This window comes from Panthera leo, chromosome D1, assembly GCF_018350215.1.
Source record: "Panthera leo isolate Ple1 chromosome D1, P.leo_Ple1_pat1.1, whole genome shotgun sequence".
Lineage (NCBI taxonomy): Eukaryota > Metazoa > Chordata > Mammalia > Carnivora > Felidae > Panthera > Panthera leo.
Genome location: NC_056688.1, coordinates 8,556,979 through 8,582,049, shown reverse-complemented (window position 1 = coordinate 8,582,049; position 25,071 = coordinate 8,556,979). Strand labels below are relative to the sequence as shown.

Sequence of the window (25,071 nt, the reverse complement as noted above, 5' to 3'; positions counted from 1 at the left end):
CTGAGGTCCCATTTCCTAGGTAAGAAGGGCTACACGATGGTCCTGCCGATGCTCCAGCAAAGGACAAAGTGATGTTGAGTTTCATAGAATATACTGAAATCAGTCTTTTGAAAAGCTATAGGAAAGAATGGGATCATCTCTTAAGAGACTATATATACCGTTCCTAAATACAAACACTTGCTAAAAACTGACCGTATTTTTACTTTGTATTAATGCTTTGAAATCTAAGTGTGTTGTACTTTGCTAGTCCCAAATGACACCTGGTTTACTGAAGCTTGTGCATTTTACTGCTTCTGGCTCTACATGAGCATTTGCTCCCTGGTGACTTCACTTGGAAAGGGAAATGGTCACATTTTACTGCAGAAATAGAAGATTCTATCTTCTAATTAAAGAATGTTCACAAAATGTGTGGCAACAGCAAATCATTTACAGTCACAGAACAGAGATTCTCCAGATGCTTCAAAGGGGTGTCAGGCCCCGCAATCCTGATGGTAAAGGTTGTTGTCTTCTCCTTGTCCCACAACCCCCGTTGCCATCCGACTGGCCCAAGGCAGGAGGGGACCACACTGTGAATGATGCACAAAGACATAAAGAAAGCCTGGTTTCTGAGCAGAAAGACCTGCACCTATCTTTCGGACCTTGTTATTTCAGAAAAAATACTTCCCCCATTTTAAGAAACTGTAGTCAAGTTTTCTGTTAGTTGTAGCTAAGGACATCCTTGTCTGCTTTTTTAGTTGTACCATAAACTAAAGAAAACTTGGAAAGCTCTTTTAGTGTATAAAAACAGAGGGATAAACAAGTTATTAAATAATAGTAAAAATGAATTCACAAAAACGAATAGTAAAAACGAATTTAGGATAGGAAGCTATCCTAATTGTGAACTGAGTAATGGAAATGATGAACGGATTACTAGAAGAAAAAATAGTAATTGAACGATGAAGCAGAAAACATTTAGTAAGAATATAGATGACTGGATCCATGACAAGCTTGATCTCATGGACATGCACAAGACCCTGCAGAGAATAAGAGAAAAATCTTTTCAAGACCATGTGGAAGATTTATAAAATTGGCTATGTACTACGCCACCAAACAGATTTCCACAGACAGGACTGTATCCTACAGACAATATTCTTTTACAACATGTTATTACACTGAAGATACAAGGTTGTAGTTAAAAAATTTGTACTGTTATACAGTAGCAAGCCAATTTAAAGTTTTAATTAACAAAAATCCCATTTGTAAAAGTAACAAAAACTAAAGTCTAAGGAGGAAAAAGAGAGGCAAGAGTTTTATAGAGAAAACAAAAAGAGAAAGCCTATAATGAAGGCATAAGACAAGACCTGGGGGCGCCTGGGTGGCTCGGTCGGTTAAGTGTCGGACATGGGCTCAGGGGATGATCTCATGGTTCTTGAGTTCAAGCCCCGTGTCGGGCTCTGTGCTGACAGCTAGGAGCCTGCTTCAGATTCTGTGTCTCCCTCTCTCTCTGCCCCTCCCCTGCTCAAGCTCTCTCTCAAAAATAAATGTTAAACAAAGGGAAGACATGAATGAAAGGAACAATATACCATTTTCATGGATGGCAAGACTCATTTTATGTAGACAACAATTCTCAAATGAATCTGCAAGCTCACTGAAATTCCAATAAAAGCCCTCCAAAGGATTTTTAGGGAACTTGAGAAGCTCATCCTAAAATTGCTATGGGAGAAGAAAAAGGCCAAGAATATTAAAGAACAAAACGGGAGGAACTTCACCACTAACGATCAATATATAGCATAAAACTAGTGATACCCAATCAAGGTTATATTGATACGGGCAAAGATTAAAAAAAAAACATGTAACAGAAAAGCAAGCTGAAGGTGAGACTTGTGTATAAATGACATGAGAAATTAATTTGAAGATGGACCATTTAACAAATGGCACTAGAACTGGGAGTTTATATGGAAACCATAAAATTATATTTTTTAGCTCTTACCATAGACAAAAATAAGCTGTATATCAAAGATTCAAATATGAAAAATACTATAAAACTTTGAAAGAAATTACAGGATACACTGACATTAGGATGGGGAAATACTTCTTAAAGATGACATACAACTGTGTGTTATCAAGGAAAAGATGGATAGACTTGAGTACATAAGACTTTTTATGTAAAAGCATGAACAAAAATGCATATGCATAAACAGGCCATAGATTAGAACAAGATATATGCAACATACAGAGCCAAAAAAAAAAAAAAAAGAAGCTAGGACTCAGATTATGTAAAGTATTCCTATACATTGAGAATAACCATTTTTTTAGGGCAAAAGATATGAACAGTGAATTCACAGAAGAGGAAACCCAAATGACCAACGAACATATGAAAAGATGCTCAATAGTGAAGAAATGCAAATTAAAGCCAAAAATGAGACACCACTTCACACCCATCAGATTGGAAAAAATAAAGTCTGCAAACACCAGATGTTGCCAAGGATGTGTGAAAGTAGGAACTCATACATTACAGGTGGGAGTGTAAATTGGTACAACTATTCAGGAGAACAATTTGGCAATACTTGGTAAAGTTGAAGGCGTGCTTTTCCTAAAACATAGTAGTTCCATCTCCAGGTATAGTAACACCCCACACTAATGTGAAATCATATTTAATGCAATTAGCAATTGGCTCTCATGCTTGACCCAGATCAGAGCTCACGTGGGGGCAGGGAGAGGCAGTCCAAGTGCTGATGTGAACAGTGGGTCTCCCAGCCTCTGGCCCTTTTCTCAGCCAGTCGTCTCCTGATCAGATCAAAGAAATGAATGCTAACCACGAAATCCCTGGAATGGTGGCTGTTGTCTTGGAAGTACCTTCCAGCCCCCAAGGCCCAGAGTCATCCCCAGAATTATTAAAAGCCCAAGCAGAGAACTACTCGGTGGTTCCCAAGTGCAGATGGGACTTGTACAGACTAGGAGAGCTTCAGGAGACTGAACTTAAGGTTACCTTCCTGAGGCATGTTGAAGGATGTGACTAATCGCAGGTGCTGGATACAACAGAAAGGGCAACTGTAGGAGATTCTGATAAGGAATTAGAAAAACAGAGTAAGCCTGATGAAAAAATATATGCAAAACAGGACGTCAGAGCAAGCACAATGTAGCTACTAGGGCAAATGAACTATCTGTTGAATGTTTACCAGAAGAAAGTAGGATGATGTTTAAGAACTGAAGCTTTAATTCCATATAAATAGAGAAGACTCATTACAGTCTGTAGTCATTTATGGGCTATGTCTGCATGCATTTTCTCTGTAATAAAAATAGCTAATTCTATATTTATGAATTGGCATATTCCATTGGGCCTTGATTTTTTTTTTTTTTGTTTCAACAATTTGGCAATAAACATGGCATACCTCAAGTGAGTCTTTGTAATGCTGAATTTGTTGGAACATTTGTGGCCACCTGTGATTACATAAGAGAGCCTGAGTGTTTGACAGAAGGTGTCCTTTTGACTCAGTTCGACTGGGTTCCCAGGGAGAATCTGAAACTCTTACTGCAAATTCTGAATTACTACTGAGCAAAACGTGTAATACAGGCTCAAAGTTCACAGGTGATTCACCAGTACCCGGGGCCTACCAGCAGGTGTCTTTCTTAAAAGGCTTATTTTACTCTGTCATGTTTGGAATCAGCATGCTTATAAAAATCCTGCTTTGCAGTGGCCACAGAAAGGCTCAGATGAAGTAGAGAAATTGGTATATTTATAAGGATTTTTAGAAAAACCTTACTGAAAATAATAAAAGGAGTATTGGTATCTCTGAACATCAGGAAATTAATGAAAAGATGAACTGGGACAGCCATAAAGAATGAATAAGAAACCCAAAGCTCCTTTCTCCTAGTTCTCAAAGCCTTCTCTGCTGTTCCTCCTTTCCCCTCTTTGTCTGGAACTGAGAAGAAGGAGACAACTTTTTGGATGGATACTTCCCAGTGGCTTCAGGGTCTGAGGATAACTTCCCTCTGGAAGAAGGAAAATTGCTGGCCTTACCCAAATGTTCTGATGTGAACTCTACCTCCAAGATCCCCTACATTCATCATGTAAAACACAGGGCAGCAGAAATGATGAAGAGGAAGGAACGAGGAGTCTTGTGAACTGGGGTAAGATAAAGTATCCGGCTGGCAAACGGTTGCCCTGATAACTAGAAAGAAAGGGGAGACAGGAGTCACGCTACCAAACAGTAAGATGAAACTGGCCGGAGAGCCATACAAAGCAACTTTTCATCTCAACATGGGGAAGCCTTCTCCCTTCGGAGCTGCAAGGACTCAAGGGTGTTAAGAAGTTACCCAGCACTGCTGGGTGGATCAGACAGGGAAAGAGCCCAGGTGCCCTTTTCATGGCTGACATTCTCCATCTTCACTTACTTTCCCCTGCTCTGCAGATACGTGCAGACATGTACCAAAGTCCTCCACAGCAGGTCTTCAGTCCTACAGCCCTCTGCGGGAAGACGGATACTGGCTGCCTGCCTGGGGTGGTGACCCTGCACGGCTCTGCTTGATGCATGGAACAGGAATGACGGGGGCTAAACATGAGCCCCCCCCCTCCCCCCCACAACTGAATGCCTTGGCCTCGGGCATCTCCGACAATGCAGGCTGTTTCTGAAGCCTCACACACCTGCTGGGAGGCACTGCTGGTGGCAGTCTTTGAAATCTTTCTGAAAAGGTGACCTGGGAGAAGCCGTGGGGCTGCGGCTGGATGAGTCTTCCACCCGTTTTCATCTGTGATTCACAGATGCATTTTCCAGACCCATGGGCATGGATTCAGGGGCAGATCAGAAGACACCCTTAACCCTCTTTGCTTTTTTGGTTACCTTATTACTGAAATGCAGGCACAGGTAAGAGACAAAGTTCTTGGGTGATAAGGATATATACACTTCCTCACATACTGGCGTTGGGAAATGATGGAGAAAGGTGGAGGCAGAAAATCAGACACATAGGTCAGTGGAACAGAACAGAGAACCCAGAAACGGACCCACAACCGTATGGCCAACTAATCTTTGACAAGGCAGGAAAGAATATCCAATGGAATAAAGACAGTCTCTTCAGCAAGTGGTGCTGGGAACACTGGACAGCGACATGAAGAATGAGCCTGGACCACTTTCTTACACCATACACAAAAAAAAAACCCTCAAAATGGATGAAAGACCTCAATATAAGACAGGAAGCCATCAAGATCCTCGAGGAGAAAGCAGGCAAAAACCTCTTTGATCTTGGCGGCAGCAACTTTTTACTCAGCACGTCTCCAGAGGCAAGGGAAATAAAAGCAAAAATGAACTACTGGGACCTCATCAAAATAAAAAGCTTCTGTACAGCAAAGGAAACAATCAGCAAAACTAAAAGCCAACCGACAGAATGGGAGAAGATATTTGCAAATGACATATCAGATACAGGGTTAGTATCTGAAATCTATAAAGAACTTATCAAACTCAACACCCAGAAAACAAATAATCCAGTGAAGAAATGGGCGAAAGACGCGAATAGACCCTTCTCCAAAGAAGACATCCAGATGGCCAACTGACACATGAAAAAATGCTCCACATCACTCATCATCAGGGTTATACAGATCAAAACCAATGAAATACCACCTCACACCTCTCAGAATGGCTAACATTAACAACTCAGGCAACAACAGATATTGGCAAGGATGTGGAGAGAGAGGATCTCTTTTGCACTGCTGGTGGGAATGCAAGCTGGTGCAGCCACTCTGGAAAACAGTATGGAGGTTCCTCAAAAGAAATTGAAAATAGAACTACCCTATGACCCAGCAACTGAACTACTAGGCATTCATCCAAGGGGTACAGGTATGCTGTTTGAAAAGGGAACATGTGCCCCAATGTTTATAGCAGCACTATCAACAACAGCCAAAGTATGGAAAGAGCCCAAATGTTCATCCATGGATGAATGGATAAAGAAGATGTGGTGTATGTGTATGTATACATATATACACATATACATACCTACATGTATATATACATACATATATACATATACATACACACACAATGGAGTATTACTCAGCAATCAAAAAGAATGAAATCTTGCCATTTGCAACTATGTGGATGGAACCAGGGGGTATTATGCTAAGCCAAATTAGAGAAAGACAAATATCATATGACTTCACTCATATGAGGACTTTAAGACACAGAACAGGTGAACATAAGGGAAGCAAAAATAATATAAAAACAGGGAGGGGGACAAAGCATAAGAGACAAATATGGAGAACAAACAGAGGGTTACTGGAGGGGGGATGGGCTAAATGGGGAAGGGGCATTAAGGAATCTACTCCTGAAATCATTGTTGCACTATAGGCTAACTAATCTGGATGTAAATTTAAAAAAAAAATTTAAAAATAGAAAAGAAACCTGTCTTTATCCAACCTTAACCTTTCCCTGTCCTTGCTCGTGTCTGCAATTTGTATGGACTTTTCCTGTTTCACCCAGGCCCAGAAACACACACGATGGGGGGTATACCTAGACACCTGTCCACTTGCTCTTTCACCTGTGAGGATCCTGAGCAGCACGTGTCCCTCTGGTGTCCCCCAATGCCATTAATCTGTGGGGAAGAGACCTGCTGTATAGTATTAAGGGCTGCCATGTTCTGTACTACAGGCAGAGTATTTTGAAAGTTGGAAGCCCCCGAGAGACCAGGCACCTGACTTAGTAGATACTTGGGGAGTGTCTGCCAGGCCGTGGGCAGAGTTTGAAGAAGACAGGCTTTGTAACATCAGTGGCAACTACTAAGCCTCAATTTAATAAGCCACAAGCTGCAGATTTCTTAGTCACTGCAACTTCCCCAACAGCTTTGTGTAATTCACTGTAGAGATCACTTTGCAGACCCAACAGCAGAGAAGGATACTGAGTTCGGGCCCAGGTGATGGAGGCCCAGAGACTTCTGTGGAGAGACTCTAACTCACAGACACGAGCAACCCCCTGTGAACTGGACCCTGGAACCCAAGGGGAGCTAAAATAGATGCAGATCATCTTGGCATATTCTTCCTAAGACTGGCACTGTCCTAACTTTTCACTCGTAAATTCACGGTCTCCATATCTAACAGAACTATCTTTATTCATATGTACCTCTGTAACAAATTTGAAAAGTACACAGTTTGGTCTTCAACAGGACAATTCCATAAACACTCGAAATAACATGACTTGCTATGTAACACCACCACATACGCTTCCCAATGGAGAATTATAGTATACTTCTTGATGTGTCTTTAGATTAGTCACCTCTGATGATTAAAGGGCTATAAAGGCATACTTTGTAATAGAAAAATTCAGGGCACTACGTATTGTAATGTAGTTTGCCTCAAAACAAGACTGAGAAGAAGGGGCTAATGGGCCAACCATTCCATCAGCAATATGCAGGAAAGAGAATGTCCTATATTATTTCTCAAGTTATATATGCACATATCATTAACTGGGTTAACCAAAGGATAGGAAGGGTTACTTTAGAATTCTAACTTCTAGGGATGCCTGGGTGGCTCAGTCGGTTAAGTGTCTGACTCCTGATTTCAGCTCAGGTCCTGATCTCACAGTTTTTGAGTTTTAGCCCTGCATTGGGCTCTGCGCTGACAGTGTGGAGCCTGCTTGAGATTCTCTCTCTCCCTCTCTGCCACACCCCTGCTCATGCTCTCTCTCAAAATAAACATTAAAAAATAAAAGTTTAGGATTCTAACTTGTCATCAGTGGTAGACAGGAGGATTAAATGAAAAACACAGAAATCTAAAAGTGGAATGAGGGATCTATTAAAAGGGACTGCTTTTCAATTCTTTTGATGGCACTGAAAGGAAAACAAATGAGTCCCTTTTTCATTATCTTATCTCTTCCACATTGATTCTGCTACCGTTTGAGTGTTTGTTTTGCATTAACATGTTATTTGTGTTGCCTGTAAAGAAGGCTGCAGGGAGGAGGCCGAGGAAGGTGCAGCACGAGGATCCTGAGCACGTTCCCCTCCCGGGAGGCACTGACACAACCCCTCCACTTCGTGGAGACCAACACAGCAGGCAGGCATGGGGAAACACACCCTAGTGTGGCGGCAACCCCCCAGTGGGAGGGGACCACAGGAGCAGTTATTCCCTGAGGAGGGAGGCGACCAAGGAGGGCATACCTGGCCCTGGGACCCTGCACTGAGAAGTCAGGCCACCAGAACGTCAGGCTTTGAAAACTGGTGGGGCTTCACTCTGGTGGGGGTGGGGCGGGGGCGCTGGAGGGCTGTAGTAAATCGTGTCTCCTCCCTTAAAATGTCAGCATGCTGTATTTCTTAGCCCAGGACACAGCAGAGAAACAGCAGGTTGCCAAGTGCCTGGGATACATGCGAAGGGTTACTAATGTGGGAGGTGTTCGTAAGGGGCAGGGATCTGAAGGTGCTCTGGGCACCGGTCTCCTTGCTCTCCTTCACTCTAGCTGGCCCAGTGCTTGCAGGAACCAAGTTGGACACTGCACCTACCTTGCCAGCCCTACTCTTCCTGCCCAGACATTCCCCTGAGGACTCACCCCACCCAATGGATAGCCCTGGTCAGGACTGGCACCTCTCCATAGCAGTTTTTCCCCCGGGGATGGGCCACTTAGCCCCACCAACCAGTGCACCTACACTGCAGCCAGACCTCTCAGAGGCACCAAGGACAAGCCCTACTGATCATGTGCCCACAGCAGTGGTGCTGGTAGTCTTTGCAGACAGCTGGGCTGAAAGGCAGTTCCGCTCACCATAGCATCCAGAGGAGTTGTGCCCAGCCACAGCAGGAGGGTGCACTGTGCTTCTGGACACCACAGAACGCCTTGTACACGAGGCCAGGAGATGTAGCTGACCTAACACATAGTAACACACACGGTCAGACAAAGTGAGGAGATAGAGGAATGTGATCCAAAAGCAAGAAAAAGACAAACCCCAGGTAAGGAGTTAGACAAAATGGAGATAACCTATCTACCTGATAAAGAGTTCAAAGTAATGGTCCTAAAGACGCTCAATGGGTGAGAGTCCTAAAAATACATGAACTCAGTGAGAACTTCCACAAAGGGAAAATACAAAAAAAGAACCAGTCAAAGCTGACAAATACAGTGACTTAATGAAAAACATACTAAAGGGAATCAACAGCAGATTAGAGGATGCACAAGAACAGATCGGTGAGCTGGTAGACAAGGCAATGCAAAGCACCCAAGCTGAAGAGTAAAAATTTGAAAAAATGAGGAAAGGTTAAGGAATCTCTGGGACGTCAAATACACTAATGTTTGCATTATAGGGGTCCCAGAAGATGAGAAAGGGGTAGAAAATTTACAAGAAAGAAGACGTGAAAACTTCCCTAACCTGGGAAAGGAAACAGACCTCCGGGTTCCAGGAAGCATAAAGTGCCCTAAACAAGATGAACCCAAGGAGATCAGAATTGAAGGAAAAAGAGTTTCCCTGCACAGAGAAAAGTTAGAGGAGTGCATCACCACTAAACCAGTCTGAAAAGAAATATTAAAGGGACTCCTTAAGTGAAAAGAAAAGGCCCTAACTAGAAGCAAATTAAGAAAAAACTTCACTGGTAAAAGGAAACTTAATGGTAGAAGATCAATCACTTACAAAGCCAGTACAAAGATTAAAAGTAAAATTATATCTACAAAAATTAGACAAGGCACTTGAAGTAAAATAGGACCTAAACATAACATGGAGTAAAAGTGTAGTGTTTCAGAATGTGTTAGAACTTAAGTGACCATCAGCTTCATATATAGCATCCTAAGTATATAGCAATCTCATGATAGTCACAAACCAAAACCCTGTAATAAATACACACAAAGAGAAATCCAAGCATAAGGAAACCGAAGCATAAAGAAAATCATCAATCACAAGGAAAGAGCAAGAAAGCAGAGAAGTACTATAAAAACAACCAGAGGGGCACCTGGCTGGCTTAGTTGGTACAGCACGTGACTGCTGAACTCAGCATTGTGAGTTTGAGCCCCATCCTGGGAATAATGATTACTTAAAAATAAAATTTTAAACAATAAAGAGAAAATTAAAAAAAAATACCTGGAGACAAATGAAAATGCAAACACTACAGTTCAAAATCTTTGAGATACAGTAAAAGTAGTTGTAAGAGTCAAGTTTACAGCAATATAGGCCTATCTCAAAAATGAGAAAGGTCTTAAATAAAAAATCTAAATGTATACCTAAAGAAATTAGAACAAACAGGGATACCTGGGTGGCTCAGCTGGTTAAATGTCTGACTTCAGCTCAGGTCATGCTCTCACAGCTCATGGGTTCGAGCCCCACAGCTGTTAGCTCAGAGCCTGGAGCCTGCTTTGGATTCTGTGTCTGTCTGTCTGTCTGTCTCTCTCTCTCAAAAATAAACATTAAAAAAAAAAAAAGAACAAATAAAACCCAAAGCTAGAAGAAGGAAGGAAACAATACTGATCAGAAATGCAGACTAAAATAGAATAGGAAAGATCAATGAAGCTAAGAGCTGGTTCTCTGAAAAAGATAAGATTGGTAAAACCTTAGCTAGGCTAACCAAGAAATAAGAGAGGACTCATGAATGAAATCAGAAAAGAGAGTTTACAACTGACATCACCAGAATACAAAGGATTATGGGAAATTACTCTGGAAAATTACATGGCAAGAAAATGGGTAACCTAGAAGAAATGGATAAATTCTTAGAAACATACAATCTTCTAAGACTGAATCAGGAAGACACATAAAATCTGAACACACTGATTACTGTAATGAAACTTAGTGATCAAAAAACTGTCAAAAACCAAAAGTCCAGGAACATATGGCTTCACAGATAAATGCTAACAAACACATAAAGAACAGTAAATCCCTCTTACAAAAAACTGATAAGGAGTGCTTCCAAATACATTCTATGAGGTCAGCATTACCCTAATCTTAAACTAGATCAGGACACTGCAAAAGAAAAAAAAAAATAGACCAGTGTCCCTAATGAAAATAGATGTAAAAATCATCATCCAAATATAAACAGAATTCAAATCTAAGTTAAAAGGATCATCCATCATGATCGAGTGGGAATTATTCTATGGATGCAAGGATGGTTCAATACCCACAAATCCATCAGTGTCATACACCACATTAACAAAAAGAGGAAGACAAACCACATGATCATCTCAACAGATGCAGAAAAAGCATTGCCAAAATTTAGTATCCCCGTTTGTGATAAAAACTTTCAATAAAATGGGTACAGTGGGAACATATCTCAATGTAGTAAAGGCCACATACGGCAAACCCACAGCTAACATCATACTCAATGGTGAAAAGCTAAAAGCTTTTCCTCTAAGATCAGAACAAGACAAGCACATCTGCTTTTACCCCCCACCCCCATTTTTTTTACATTTGTATATGGTCTCACTAATTGTTAAATACCACAGTACTACTGAAACAAGAGAGCTGAGAAAACCTGTTTTTCATTCACATTAAACATCAACTAAAATTGTTAGTAAGATACAGTTTCGCTATTTTTAATACCCAGTAAATGAGGTACATCCAGGTGTTGGCTTGTTATTCCTGATTGGCTAATGGTCTTTTCATTTAAGGATGGGCTTCTAGCCACTCTTACCTGACCCAATTCCTGCACCCTTCTCTCCCTCTCCCTACCCGGGACGCAGGCCCAAGACAGAAGCTCCCCAAGTTGAGGACCAGTGTTTGCTGTCACACTGACGGATTTAGGAATAGACCCAGGACACAAGTTAGGCCAGTGAGAATTTTCACTATTTTCTCTGGAGCTCTGAGGAAAAGACCATCACCTATTTCTTCTTTTAAGGATGAGGAAAGGCCAAGTAGCTTGTGGGGCTGTTACAGAAAGAGTCTGAGAATGACGGTTACATGGGAGAAAGCAGAACCAAAGGATCATGGGAAAGACAGAGTCACTGACAAACTGTGGACTCCTGAATCCCACCTGGACAACTGCGACCCGATCCCTTATCATTCCCAGTTACTGAAACAATAATATTGTTTTAAACAAGCTAACATAATTTATTCTACCAAGGCCAGCATGACCCTGATGCCAAAGCCAGAAAAAAGAAAAAAGAAAAAGACAAAAAGAAAAAAAAGAGAAAAAAGAAAAAAAAAAGACAATCACAGAACAATATCCTTGCTGAACAGAGATGCAAAAATCCTCAATTATCAACAAACAATTCAATAATACATTAAAAGGATCATTCACCTCAATTTATTCCAGGGATGCAAGGCTGGATGATTTGCCCCATTAGCAAAACGAAGAATAAAAAAACCACACAATCATCTCAATAGATGTAGAAAAAGCGTTTGACAAAATACACATCTGTTCATGATAACTCTTAACAAAGCGGGTGCAGAGGGAACATACCTCAATATAATAAAGGCCATCTGTGACAGACCCACAGCTAACATCATACTCAATGGTAAAGAAAAAAAAAAACAAAAAACTTTCCCTCTAAGATCAGGAATAAGGCAAGGATGTCCACTCCCTCACCACTTTAATTCAACATAGTATTAGGAGTCCTAGCTAAAGCAATTAGACAAAAACAAAAAAATCAAAAACAAAAAAACAAAAACAAAACAAAAACAAAAAACATCCAAATTGGTAAGGAAGAAGTAACAGTCACTATTTATAGATGATAAGATATTACATACAGAAAATCCTAAAGACTTCATCAAAAACCCATCAGACTAATAAATGAGTTCAGTAAAGTAGCATGATATAAAATAGCTGCATTTCTATACATTAATAATGAGCTAGCAGAAAGAGAAATTAAGAAAACAGTCCCACTTGGGGCACCTGGGGGGCTCAGTCGGTTGAGTGTCCAACTCTGGCTCAGGTCATGACCTCATGGTTTGTGAGTTCGAGCCCTGCGTTGGGCTCTGTGCTGACAGCTCAAAGCCTGGATCCCGCTTCGGATTCTATGCCTCCCTCTCTCTCTGTTTCTCCCCCACTTGCACTCTGTCTCAAGGTCTCTCTCAAAAATAAATAAAGAACAAAAAAACAATCCCATTTACAACTGCCTCAAAAAGAATTAAATACTTAAGAAGAAATCTTCTTTTACATGTTTATTTTTAACAAAGAGGGGGAAAGAGAATCCAAAGCAGGCTCCGTGCTGTCAGCACAGAGCACGATGCGGGCCTTGAACCCACAAACTGTGAGATCATGATCTGAGCTGAAATCAAGAGTTGGAAGCTTAACCAACTGAGCCACCCAGGTGCCCCAATACCTAGGGAGAAATTTAATCACAGAGGTGGAATATCTGTACTTTGAAAACTGTGAGACACGGATAAAGGAATAAATATTGTTAGCATGTCTATATTACCCAAAGCAGTCTTCAGGTTCAATGCAATCCCTATCAAAATACCAACAGTATTTTTTTTATAGAACTAGAAAAATAATCCTCAAATTTGTCTACAACTATAAATGACCCCGAATAACCGAAGCAATGTTGAGAAAGAACAGCAAAGCTGCAGGTGTCCCAATGCCAGATTTGAGGATGTATTACAAAGCGATAGTACTCAAAATAGCATGGTAGTGCCACAAAAAAAGACACATAGATCATTGGAACGAAGTTCAGAGCCCAGAAACAAACCCACATTTCTACGTTCAATTGATCTACAACAAAGGGGGCAAGAATATACAAGGAGGAAAAGACAGACTTTTCAGTAAATGGTGCTGGGAAAACTGGACCACTTTCTAACACCGTACACAAAAATAAATTCAAAATGGACTAAAGACCTAAATTTAAATCTCCAAATCATAAAACTACTAGAAGAAAACATAGGCAGTAATCTCTTGGATATCGGCCTCAGCAATATTTTTCTGGATTTGTCTCCAAGGCAAGGGAAACAAACCCAAAATAAACAGCTGGGACTACATCAAACTAAAAACCTTTTGCAGGGGGTGCCTGGGTGAGTCAGTCGGTTAAGCATCTGATTTTGGCTCAGGTCATGATCTCACAGCTTGTGGGTTCGAGCCCCATGTCGGGCTCTGTGCTGACAGCTCAGAGCCTGGATCCTGCTTCGTATTCTCTGTCTCCCTCGCTCTCTGTCTCTCTCCCACTTGTGCTCTCTCTCTCTCTCTCTCAAAAATAAACATTAAAAAAATCCTTTTCAAAGAGAAGGAAACCATCAACAAAATAAAAAGGCAACCTACCTAATGGGAGAAGTTACGTGTACAAGAATATATCTTACGTCTATCGAAAATATATAAAGAACTTGTACAACTCAAAAACAAAAACTCTACAAATAATCCAATTAAAAAAATTGGCAGAGGAGCTAAGCAGACATTTTTCCAAATAAGACATAAAGATGGCCAAGAGATACATGAAAAGATGCTGAACACATCACTAACCCTCAGGGAAATCAAAACCACAATCGGATTACCGCAAGCCGGTCACAATGGCTAGTTTCAAAAATGTTAGTATCAAAAATGCAAGAAAGAACAAGTGTTAGTGAGGAAGCAGAGAACAGAGAACCCTCGAACACTGCTGGTGGAATTATAAATTGCCATAATCTGGCCACTATGGGTAAGAGTATAGACGTTCCTCAAAAAATTACAAAAGAAGTACTATATAGTCTACTGATTCCACTCCTGGGTATTTACTCAAAGAAAAAGAAAACACCAGTGCGAAAAGATACATGAACCCCTATGTTTATTGCATCACTATTTACAATAGGGAAGCAACCTAAATGTCCATCAGAAGAATGGATAAAGAAGATGTGGGGGAGATAATTCAATGGAACATTCCTCAGCCTTAAAACGTATAAAACCTTGCCATTCATGAAAACACGGATGGACCTAGAAGGTATTATGCTAAGTGAAATAAGTCAGACAGACACGTTCTTTGTGTGCAAAGAACACACTGGTCATCACCGGAGGGAAGAGATTTAAGGGAAAAGGCAAAAGAGGTGAAGGGAACCGAGACAGACACACTTCCAGCTATAAAATAAGTCACAGGGAAAAAAGTACACCACAGGCAATAGAGTTGATAATATCCCAATAACTTTGTATGGTGACAGATGATAAGTACACTGAGTGTGGGGAGCCTTTTCTAATGTGTAGAATTGTGGGGTCACTATGTTGTACACCCGAAACGAACACAGCATATGGCAATTATATTTCAATAAAAAAAATAGGTGATTTTTATTCTCTTGTTTTGGTATTGATGTAGCAAGCATAGGACTTACAGGATCAAAGGAAAGCTCTTCCTGCTTAAACAAGTCTTTCCATAACTGATCTAATTATAAAAATAATACCTAGAAGGTCATACTAGTAATAAAGTAGCACAGCTAATTATTGTAACAGAAACAACAGCAGTTATAATACCAGGACTGCTCAACGGGGATGGCTCTTAGGGAGTGGGCCAATAGGGTGAAAATGACCGACCTTTGGGATGAGACAGGTGATCAGGTATCTTTACCACTTTTCTGTGTGACCGCAGTGAGTCACCCTGAACCTCAATTTTCTAACGTTTAAAACAGAGGCCAACCTGTGTACCCTGCGGGTGGGAGACGAACAAGGCGGCGTCCGTAAGGCACCCAGGAGGGCGCCAGGCGCATAGAGCCCTCGTCACCTCACTGGTGGCGACAAACCAGTGCCTCTACTCTCTCGTGTCCCTGTAGTCCTAATTTGTAGAAAATGGAAAACACTTACTTTGGAATGAAAATGCAACTGATAAAATAATCTCAACAGTAACAGTAAATTGTGATTTTGAGGGAAATGTATTTGATGTACAGAGATCACCACACTGAGTTTTCAAAAGAAACCAAAAAGTAATCAAGCTCATCAATCAGAGGACTGAAAAAAGGACACTTGCCTTTTTTTATAACCTTCTGTATATCATTTTTTATTTAAGTATAATATATGACCTAGAAGTATGCTCTCCCCTCCCCTGGAAGGTCCAGGGAGGATTATAAAACTCCTACGGCTTTAATGGGTCATTATATCAAGCTACCTGCAAGGATACAAGTTAGCAGGGTTTGTCAGTCAAGTGCCTACAGTGAAATATGTAAGAGCCAAAGGTATCCCTTTAAACTAGAAAACCATATTTGAATCTTTTGTACTAAGTCCTTGGAGTTTAGACTTAGTTATGTTGCAAGAAGTCAGGGTGCACAGGACGTTAATGACAGAATAATTGTAATATGATAAAACTAATAAAAATATCGAGCACTAAATTATTAATATAGTCAGGGACTCTTCAAATATTTGACTACTTGATTTTTTTTTCTCAATTTTTAGGCCCTGATCGTACATAGGCCATACTGGACATATGAAAGCAGATTTTAATTTTAAAGAACTCTTTAAAAAATGGCTTTAAGACCTTCTTCACTAACATATTTTTTTCATCGTTTTCTGATTATGGAAAAGAATGTCTCACGTCTATCCTATGTTCCTTAAGCAGGCAGAAAAGAGTGGAGCTGGATAGAACCTTGAATATGGAAAGAAGAGAAAGTTTTGCTTTCTATCATTCTGGAGTCTAAATTTTATGTTGTATGAGAATGTCTAATTAATTCCAGGTGCTGCCTCACAGGAATCCAAAATTTTCTTTTATCCTGAAGGTTCATACGACTGACTGACCGAAGCCAATTTTGTCACTCGTATAGCTGCTCGAGTTTATGATCTCTGATCTTTTTTCCGATAGGCCAAGATCACTTGGAAGCTAAACCTGGTCTTGAGGATACTGCACGTACTACCGGAAACTACATTGTTAGAGACTGTTAGTAATCTCTAACCATCTCTCCCTTGTTAGAGAGTACTTAATCGGTGTTCACCAGACTGAATGCCCAACTTCCACAGTGTGGCTCAAAGACCCTTCGAGGCAGCAGGGAAGAGGATTTTTAAGTGGGAAACAAAGCTCTGCCTATACCACTCAATTCAAACAGAACTCTGATTTTGTCGGTTTTGAAAATGGGCTTCGTGGGGCGCCTGGGTGGCTCAGTCAGTTGAGCGTCCGACTTCGGCTCAGGTCATGATCTCGCGGTCTGTGAGTTCGAGCCCCGCATCAGGCTCTGTGCTGACTGCTCAGAGCTTGGAGCCTGTTTCAGATTCTATGTCTCCCTCTCTCTCTCTGACCCTCCCCCCTTCATGCTCTATCTCTCTCTGTCTCAAAAATAAATAAACGTTAAAAAAAAAAATTAAAAAAAAAAGAAAAAGAAAAAGAAAATGGGCTTCCAGCAAGATTTGCAGGGTTATACTGCTTTTAAGAAAATACAAGTCTGAAAAATCACTGATGGAATAAGGAAAATATTCAATGCCCAAATTACGATGAAATATATGAAATGTAAAACAGTTTATCATTACCCTCCACTTGGTTACAGATTTAACGGCAGGGGGACCAAGAGAGTTTTGAGAATGGAGAAGTGTGAGGAAAAAGGGAAGGAGAAAGACTGTGTTGACTTTATGAGGTCCATTATTTGAAGCCAAAATTAGTAACAGGAAGCACACCTAGTTAATCTCGATCCAAGTGCTGAAGAGAACGTATCTATTAAGTACATGTAAAGAGGTCTTCAATTTCAGCAAAAGTAGGGAACGTAGACCCTAATCACTTTTTCCTTTTTCATATAATTGGGTAACATTTCCCATGTCTTATCATTGGGAACACTACTTAGGTGATCTTTAATTAACTTCATTCACAGGTAATAGGATTACTAAGGTTGCTGATTGCTAGGTTACGGTTTAAACGCATCTGAGATAACACGAAAGTTTATGGACCACTGGCCTATTAAAACTCATGACCGATGACCACCACATCTGCGGATTTAAGATTATAAAGAGATGCAGTGGAATATAACTAGTTCTTGTCTCTGTCGTATTCCACACTGATAGAATTAAAAACAGAAAACTAGTCATGATTCTTCGATTCTTTTTGTAGTCGCTAAGGATGTTCTTTACAACAGTAAGAGAAATGGGACACGGCCAGCTAGCCTGTAAGTAATACCCAGGATACTCAGGGGGAAATTAAGCTGTCCTTTAATTAAAGGTAAACCCCGATTGAGCTGGGGCGTAAAAAGCATTCCGCTGAGAGGCTATCTAGTAGAGATACCACGAGAGCCATATACATCATTTTAAAAGGCATGATACAGCACATTTTAAAAGGAGAAGGCGGCTGAGACAATTTTAGCAATATTTAACTCGACTTACCAAAAATGATCATTTTAACATAACCAACACAGAAGTTAATAAATTTCGCATACTTTTCCAAAATGTGCTATGTATTGTACGTTTACAGAATATCTCAATTTGGACGAGGTACCTTACAAGTGCTCAAAGCCACACAGGTCCGTTGCACAGAATTTTGATTTGTGTTGAGAACCAAAACCAAATACAAATGAACTCTGGCATTTCGCAGTCTCTCTGTTCGTGCAAACTGAACACCTGCACTAGGTGTCCAGGAGGATTTTACTTTATTAATCGGGGGATGGACTTCAATGGCAAACAGGCCCGAGGACAAGGAATCCACCCGATGAGTGGAGGCAAATTTTAGAGCCTGGGTAAAATGACCTTCAGTATTCAAACTGACAACTGAAACCAGTTCTCAAGTTCACAAAACCTCACAAACCAGATTAGGTACGTGAAAGCCTTTGTGGTTTGAAAAGATCAGAAGCTAAATCACATTTATCAAGAATACTAAACTCTGCTTGTAGGTTATAAATACCTACCATCAATACCATTAGTCTTGATGTAAAGAAAAGTTATCACAACTTACACATATTCTCTGCTCACACTCTGACTCTAAAATCTGTATCTGATTTCCGTTCACTCTTTAAGGAAACGACTTCAGTGTTTCACCTGGAGAGCTTGTCTACATCCCTGTTAACTAACACCAACTGGTTCCGATCACAAGCCTTATTTGGGGGTGGAGGCAGATATGGTTAATGTCTCCATTCTCTGCCCTTTGATTAGTGTACGAGAGCAATGAATATTCTTAGTTCATCCTTTTTTCCAGTTGTCCATAATTTAACCTTTGCATATATTTTCAAATATAATTCTGTCCCCTTCTCTGCAGTCTCAGTGCTGAAATCCTTCTCTAAACTTCTCTACAGAGTGAACTTTTTCAAGGCAAATTTCATATACCACTCTTCCCTTATGTAATTTTTTTTGGTGGCTCCTTATCATTATCAGTGAGGCAATACAAGCATGGACCCTACTGGCCAAAAGTGGTCTACCTGAAGTTAGCAGCAAAGAAAATATTTATCTTAATACTCTGCACAAAAATACACCAATAAAGGTTACCTACCAGTCAGGAGATTTGATCTAAACCCAGGAATCCTGGTTCCCTGACCAAGACAGAGGACTTGCCATGATGCGGGGGAAGGGACAGGGAGGATTTTCAATAATTCGTTCATATCAGAAAGAAAAGGCTGGTGTGCCTCGTTTTCATTCCATTCAACAGGAGAATCTGTACTACATCATCATGTGGGGGACTGATGACGGTCTGGTTTTTTTCTTGTTGTTCACTACTCACATCACGGATAGAAACTACAGCAAAATGTGGAGATACGGTTAATTTTAACGAAGTCATCAGGTGACCAGGTCATGGAAGCCTGCTGAAGAACTCAAGGACTGGGGGGGTGAGGAGAGCGAGAGATGAGGGGGGGGGGAATCTCTCTCCCCTCTCTCCCCTCTCTCGCTCGCTCTCCCTCTCCCTCTCCTTTCTCTCTCTCTCTCCCTCTTAGGGTCGGGAAGACGGTTCGGAGGACCCCGAGCTCACCTTGTCCCATGGATACACCAACGGCTACACCCATATAACTAATTCTGAAAATGACCCTCAGACTGGCAGAACAGACCTTTTACATGTAGTCATAGGAAGGGGGCTACATTGAAAAGGGTGGGAGGGGTGGAGCCCCGGCTGGGAACCTAACCTCTGGTGGGAACACCCACAAGTGGGAGGGAATCGTAAGCGGGGAGAAGACGCCCACGCCAGGTGCCCATGGCCCCAGGGGACCTGTCCTGGGAAGATGAGGCCACCCACATCTGGCTTTGAAAACCAGTGGGGCTTAACTTCAGCAGCTTTAAAAATCAGCAGGGCTCAACTCAGGGAACCACAAACATCAGTGGGCTTAATGCCAGTAGAGCCAGAGGGCAAGAGGAAAGCGAGTCCCCGCCCATCAAGAGCCAGTGGAGCAAAATCACCCCCCCAAGGCACAGCATGGTAGCAGCAGTTTGAAAGCGCCTATGGTATACACGTAAGAGTTTTATTGGCTAATCTGAGAATGTGTGATGGAGGGGGAGAGAACTGTGGATTTCCCCTGGGGCCAACGTGCTGACAGGTGCCATTTCTGATGCCCAGTCCAGACGGCCAGAGGCTTGCAGGAGCCAGCCCTAGCCACTCTACACCCACCTCGCTACCACCACAAACCCTGCCCCGGCATCCCCTGCGGACCTGCACCGTCTCATCCACCCACCCTGGCGGGCAGGCCTCCAAAGCTGCTTGTGTCCCACCACACCCTGCAGGCAATCCCAGAGGGCCCGGCACCACTGCAAAGTGACTCCTGTCCCCGGGAGGGAGGTAACCCCACACGCTGGTGCGCCCACAGCTCCAGCAGGCCAGCCTCTTAGCTGGCGGCATAGGGGGGTAAGCCCTGCTCTTCAGTGCACCTGTAGATGTGGCAGAGAGGACAACGGCACGTGCCTTGTCTGACAGCCAGCTCCGCTCACCAACAAGAGCCCCTCTGTCACACGGGGAGCACGCCCGGTGGCTGTGGCAGAGAAGCTAATTGCAGATACCGAGTCTGACCGCTGGCTTGCCCACCAAGCAACCACGGCAGTGGCCTCAGGCCTCTCAACAGTATGGGGACCAAACCCTGCCCAGTATGCCCAAACTAGACAAAGCGGGTCAATGCCGCTTGCTGGGTCGAAAGCAATCCAGATGAGCCACGACAGCAAGGAACATGCAGTCCACACGGGGAACACAGGACACAGAACCTCTTCTACACGAGACCACTGCAAGACGAGAAGACCCAGAGAACCTACCTAACACAGGAAAACAAATACGGAGTCCGACAGAATGAGGAGACAGAGAAATAAAGAACAAGACAAGTAACAAGACAGTAAAAGAGCGAAATGAAATGGAGATAAGCAATATGCCTAAGAAAGAATTCAAAGTAATGGTACTCACTAACTTGAGAAAAGAGTGGATGATCTGTGAGAACTTACAGAAATAGAGACAGGGATAGAAATAGAGATAGAAAATATGAAACAGGAACCTGTCAGAACTGAAGAATTCAATAACAGAACTAAGAAAAACACACACTACAGAAAATAAATAGCAGATGTGAGGACACTGAAGAACAGATCAGTGATCTGAAAGACAGGGTAATGGACAGCAACCAAGCTGAATAGCAAAAAAAAAAATAAAATAAAATAAAAAAATAAAAAAAATAAAAAAATGAGAGTAGGTTCAGGGAATTCAACAACATCATCAAGAGTAGTATCATTCACATTAGAGGAGTCCCAGAAGGAGAAGAGAGACAGCAGAAGGCAGAAAGCTTATAAGAAGAAATAACAGCTGAAAACTTCCCTAATCTGGGGAAGGAAACAGACATCCAGGTCAGGAAGCAGAGACGGCCCCCAAGAAGGTCCTTACCAAGACCCATAATAATTAAAATGGCAAAAAGTAGTGTTAAAGAGGAATTTAAAAAGCAGCAAGAAGAAAGAAAATAGCTACATGCAAGGGAAATCCCTTATGGCTGTCTGCTGATTTGGGGGCAGAAACTTTACAGGTGAGATAAAGTTTTGGATAAAATTCGGCAGGAGTGGCATGATATGTTTCAAAGTGCTGAAAGAAAGAAAAAAACCGCCGCAACCATGAATACTCTACCCAGCAAGATCATCCAGAGTAAGAAGAGAAATAGTTTCCCAGATAAACAAAAATTAAAGACCATTACCACTGAACCAGCCTTACAGGAAATATTAGAGGGAATCCTTTAAAAGTGAAAAGAAAAGGCCATAACTAGAAGAAAATTACGGAAGGAAACTTCACAGGTAAAAGCAAATATAAAGTACAGTAAAATCGCTTATATCCACATAAATTAGTCAAGGGATATACAAAAAAAGTTGGAAAATATGAAATCTATATATAAAACATGGTGAGGGGAATACAAATTTAGTGCTTTTAGAATATGTTCCAACTGAAGTAACCATCAACTTATATAGCCTGTTATACACATAAGATGTTATATATCAACCCAATGATAACCACAAATCAAAAATGTATAAGAGACATGCAAATAATAAAGAGAAAGGAATCTAAGCACACTAAAGAAAGCTATCAAACCACAAGGGAAGAGAGAAAGAGAACAGAGAAGAACTAAAACAAACAAACAATCAAAAAACAAAAAAACAAAACACCCAGAAAACAACAACGAAAATGGCAATGAGTACACAGCTGTCAATAATTACTTTAAATATAAATGGACCAAATGCTCCAATCAAAAGACATAGGGTGACTGAATGATAAACAAGACCATTCTCTATGCCGCCTGTAACAGACTCACTTTAGACCTAGAGACACATACAAACTGAAAGTGAAGGGGTAGAAAAACATACCATGCAAATGGGAGCCCCCAAAAAAGCAGGGGTAGCAATACTTCCATCAGACACAATAAGACTTTAAAACAAAGACTGTAGCAAGAGACAAAGGACACTACATTATGATAAAGGGATCAACCCAATAAGAGGATATAACAATTATAAATATCTATGTTCTCAACATAGGAGAACCTAAATACATAAAGCAAATATTAACAGACATAAAGGGAGAAAATGACAGTAATACACTAGTAACGGACTTTAACACTCCACTTACATGAGTGGACAAATTACCCAGACAGAAAATCAACAAGGAAGTAGTGACTTTGAATGACACATCAGACCAGATGGACCTAACAGACAGAAAACATTTTCTCCCAAAAGAGCAGAATACACAATTTTTAAAAGTGTACATGTAACACTCTCCAGAACAGATACCATGATAGGCCACAAAGCAAGTTTCAATAAATCTGAGACTGAAATCATATCAAGCATCTTTTTTGACCACAACTGCATAAAACTAGAAATCCATTATAGAAAAAATCTGGAAAGAACAAGAATGCATGGAGACTAAAAAACGTGCTACTAAACAATGAATGGGTCAACTGAAATATCAAAGAGGAAATTAAGAAATATATGGAAACAAATAAAAATGAAGACAAATGGTCCAAAATCTTTGGGACACAGCAACAGCAGTTGTAAGAGGCAAGTTTGTAATGGCACAGGCCTCTATCAAGAAACAAGAAAAATATCAAATAACCTAACTTTACACCTAAAAAACTAGAAAAAGAAGAATAAAACCCACAGCTAGAAGAAGAAAAGGAAGAAGAAAGATTATAGCAGATATAAATGAAACAGAGACCAAAAAAAAAAACAAGAGAAAAATCAATGGAACTAAGAGATAGTTCTTTGACAAGATAAACAAAACTGATAAATCTTTAGGGACACTGATCAAGAAAAAAAGAGGACATAAATAAATAAAATAAGAAATGTAAAGAAGTAACAACGAACATCACAGAAATAGAAAGGTTTATAAAAAAATATCATAAAATATTATACACCGACAAACTGGATAACCAAGAAAAATGGATAAATTCCTGGAAACATACAATCTTCCAAGACTGAATCAGGAAGGAAAAGAAACAATGAACAGACTGATTACTATTAATGAAATTGAATCAGTAATCAAAAAACTCCCAACAAACAAATGTCTAGGACCAGATAGTTTCACAGGTGAATTTTACTAAACATTAAAGAAGAGTCAATACTTACTCTTTTCAACTATTCCAAAAAAATAGAAGAGGAAGGTAAACTTCCAAATTTGTTCTATGAAGCCAGCATTACCCCAATACCAAAACCAGACAAAGACTCTACAAAATAAGAAAACTATAAGCCAATACCTCTCGCGAACACAGATGCAAAAATTGTCAACAAAATATAATCAAACTGAATTAACAAATACATTAAAAAAAATAATTCATCATAATCAAGTGGGGTTTATTCCAGGGATGCCAATGTTGTCCAATATTTGCAATCAATCAGCATGATATATCATATTAACAAGAGGAAGAATAAAAATCACATGATATTCTCAATAAATGCAGAAAAAGCAATTTGATAAAATACAATATCCATTCATGATAAAAATTCTCAACAAAGTGGGTACAGAGGGAACATACCTCAACATAGTAAAGGCTGCATATGACAAACCCAAAGCTAACATCATATTCAATGGTGAAAAACTGAAATCTTTTCCTTTAAAATCAGGAAGAAGAGAGTGATGTCCACTCTCATCAGCTTTTATTTAACATAGTACTGGAAGTTCTAGACACAGTAATCAGACAAATACAAGAAATAAAAGGCATTCAAACTGGTAAGGAAGAAATAACACTATCACTTTTTGCAGATGACTTAGTACGCTACATAGGAAATCCTAAAGACTGCACCAAAAACTACTAGAACTGCTAATTTTAGTAATGTTGCAGGATACAAAATTAATACACAGAAATATGTTGCATTTCTATGCACTAAAAACAAAGGGGAAGAAAGAGAATTTAAGAAAACAATTCCATGTACAACTGCACCAAAAAGAGTAAAATGCCTTGGAACAAATTTAACCAAGAAGGTGAAAGACCTATGCTCACAAAACTAGAAGAGGTTGATTAAAAAAAAAAAAAAAAAAATAAGGATGATTCAAATGCAAAGATACACCAAGTTCATGGATTTGAAGAATATTGCTAACATGTCCATTCTATCCAAAGCAATCCATAGATTCAATGCAAGGCCTATCAAACACCAGTAGCATTTTTCACAAAAGTAGAATAATACTAAAATTTGTAAAGAACCACCAAAGAATCTGAGTAGCCAAAGCAATCTTGAGAAAGAAGAACAGCTGGAAATATCACAACCCCAGATTTCAAGATATACTGCAAGGCTCTATGAATCAAAACAGTATAATACTGGCCCACAAACAGATCAATTTAATAGGCTAGAGATCCCAGAAACAAACCTACATCTACATGGTCAGTTAATTTATAATGAAGGAGAGAATATACAATGGGGAAAAGACAGTCCATTCAATA

At 40.4% G+C, this 25,071-nt stretch overlaps 1 protein-coding gene across 4 annotated transcripts in view; it reads right to left on the bottom strand.

Annotated features, from left to right (window-relative positions):
* Positions 1-25,071, bottom strand: part of ZC3H12C (zinc finger CCCH-type containing 12C) — an 82,517-nt gene that overhangs the window by 16,569 nt on the left and 40,877 nt on the right. The window lies entirely within an intron of this gene.